Source organism: Orycteropus afer, unplaced genomic scaffold (genome assembly GCF_000298275.1).
Source record: "Orycteropus afer afer isolate SDZICR_OR568_19922 unplaced genomic scaffold, OryAfe1.0 scaffold00536, whole genome shotgun sequence".
Lineage (NCBI taxonomy): Eukaryota > Metazoa > Chordata > Mammalia > Tubulidentata > Orycteropodidae > Orycteropus > Orycteropus afer.
Genome location: NW_006922123.1, coordinates 439,115 through 441,786, shown reverse-complemented (window position 1 = coordinate 441,786; position 2,672 = coordinate 439,115).

The window sequence follows — 2,672 nt, the reverse complement described above, 5'->3', positions numbered from 1 at the left end:
CTAACTTGGGCGAAGCCCCACGCCAGGCGTTGCTTTCAAATTACTGAGATTGGTGGGGTCCTCTCCTGACGCAAGTCGCAGGTCACAGGTCACAGGTAAAAACCGCCCTGACTGGCTGCTTATTTGACACAGACAAGCTCTTCCTTCCGCACTTAACGCTCCATGTTGTCTCTTCCTGTCGCCTGGGAGCTCTGGTGGCGCAGCGCCTAAGGCGTCTGACTGCTAACCAGAGGGTTGGCGGTTCAGACCCACCAGCCACCCTGCGGAAGGCACACTGGGCGAGCTCCGACTCCACGGCTGCACGTTCGGACTTTGGGTAGGGGGCCGCGGAGGAGCTCTGGTGGGGTAGTGGTTGAGGGATGGCTGCTGGCCCAGAGGTCGGGGGTTCGAACCCGCCAGCCGCTGTGCAGGAGGATGGGGCGGCCTTTTTGCGCAGATTCAAGCCTTGAAACGCAGTGGGGGTCACCATGAGTCGGAATGGATGGCCGTGCGTTTGGGTTTTCGGTGTCTAGGACGCCCCAGCGCTGAGTCCTTGCCGTCTGTCTCCACAGGTGTCCGTCCAAGGGTCCCTCTCCCGTCCTGACCCTTACTCTCCCGCCCTTCTTCCAGTGTGTGTGCGTGTCTAAACCGGAACAGCCTGTTGCCGCCGACTCTGGCTCCTGTGGGCCCTGGGTCGGGACACAGCTGTGCTCCGCAGGGTTTCCGGTTTGTTTGCCCGCAGACCTCCAGAGGGCTCTTCTGACGCCCCGCGGGGTGCACGCAAGCTGCCAGCCTCCTGGTCAGCATCCGGCTGCTATAAACAGGGCAATTCACAGGGGCCTGGGGTCAGGACAGCCTCCGTCCCGCACCGGCGACTCCGTGAGACGCCGCACTCGTCCCTGGCGTGGCTGGACCCCTGGGCCCACCCCTCCGCCGACTGTGGCAGGAGCGGATAGGCGAGGACGGGGCTGGGGGCGTGGCGTGCGGAGGTGGGGGCGGGCTCCGCCTGCAGGCCCCGCCCACCGCACACGCAGTGCTGGTCCCGGTTGGCCGCCACAGGGCCTGCGAAGGGTCTCGGTGCGGACCTGGTTCCCGAGGAAGCCGGTTTCCTGGGGCGGGCGCTATGGCGCCACCTTGTGGAATCCAGGGCTTTAACGCTGCCCAGGCTGCTGGTGCGCCCCTTCCACGTGCTTGGTGGCTGGGTCGCCAGCGGCAGGGCTGCGCCAGTGGCCGCCTCGACTTCAGAGTAAATGGTCCATGGGATGGCCCGTCCGCCCTCCCCAGCGCTCCCGTTTCCGCTTGTGTCCTCCAGGATCCTGTCTGTTGAGTTTAGCAAAGTGACTGTAACTCTGGGCGAAAACGAAGGGCAGCCCGGGAGGAAGCCCCGGCTCGCTCCCTGCCGCCCTTTGCGCCCTCTGGGAGGGATGAGCGTGCACCCAGATCCGGAGGAAGCCCTCCGTCTCTCAGGAGCCGACGCAGTGTGACTGGGCCCAAGGCACCGCTGCTGGGACTACGCCTCGCTTCTTAGACGTCTTACCCGGTCCACTGAAAAATACTGCATTAGGAATCATGAATTAACTGAATAACAGCGTGTTTGCAGCTGTTTTCCTCATTTGGGGTCGCCTCATCAGCAGAGGAAGGGCCCGGAAGCTTGGCTCCATCCGCACCCTGGGCCAAGTTTTTACAAAGAGGTCACCAGGCCCTTCTTCCGACTCTGAGCCTGGAAACCCACGGAAAGCCGTTCCCCACGGGTGACCCGGCTGGTCTCTGACATACGGGTGGCACAACTTCCCACCTCACAGCAAGGTGCAAGGCACCACGGTGTGGCACCCCGTGGAATTAGGGTGGACTGATTCCATTAAGGATCATACATTAATTTCGTCATTGAATAACAAATAAGACCTTTAAATTTGAGTAGTCTGAAACTGAGTAAAGTCAAAACTCAACTATTTCCCACACCCTGTTGAGGGCAGATGGTTGGGACAGACAGGACCCCAGTTGGAAATAAATAAGTAAACATAATTACTTTCAACTATTTCCCCACCCTGGTTAAGAAAAATAGGACCTTGGTTGGAGACAGATGAATAAACACAATAAGCTCAGTTCCTTAAGAACTGAATGGAACAAAAAGCCAATTTGCCGGTTCTTTCCTGCTGTTCCCCTGGAAACAGGTGATAAACGCGTTAATGTGTCTTAGAAAACAACTTGAAAATTAACTTTGGCCCGCGGACATGCGCAGTGGGACGGAGAGGAGCGAAGCTGCCGGGACTGACACTCTCCTCTCTGCCTGAGCCCGGATCAGCTGACGCCAGGAAGCCGGTGGGGCTCGGCGGTGCGGCGACTCATCTGGTGCGGTTCATGGAGTGCGGAAGCACACTGCATTGAAAAGCGACTGTCCCTTTAAACCCAGGCGAAGGAAATTTCAGCGATCATCCACTATCTCACGCCCAAATTCCTGAAATTTTTATGAATATGCATAACCCTTTCTCCTGAAACTTACAAAAACTGTAATTCGATTTAGATTCGGGGAGTCAGATCTCCGTAAAAAAAAAACCCTGCCTCCTTGCGTTGCTGCTTTGCAATAAATAATTTTCTTTCCTCTTAATCACTCAGTGTGTGAACTGTTTTGGTTTTGGTTTGAGTGCACACTGGGCAGGGATCCGTGTTTGGTCCTATTTCAATTCCAGCTCCCT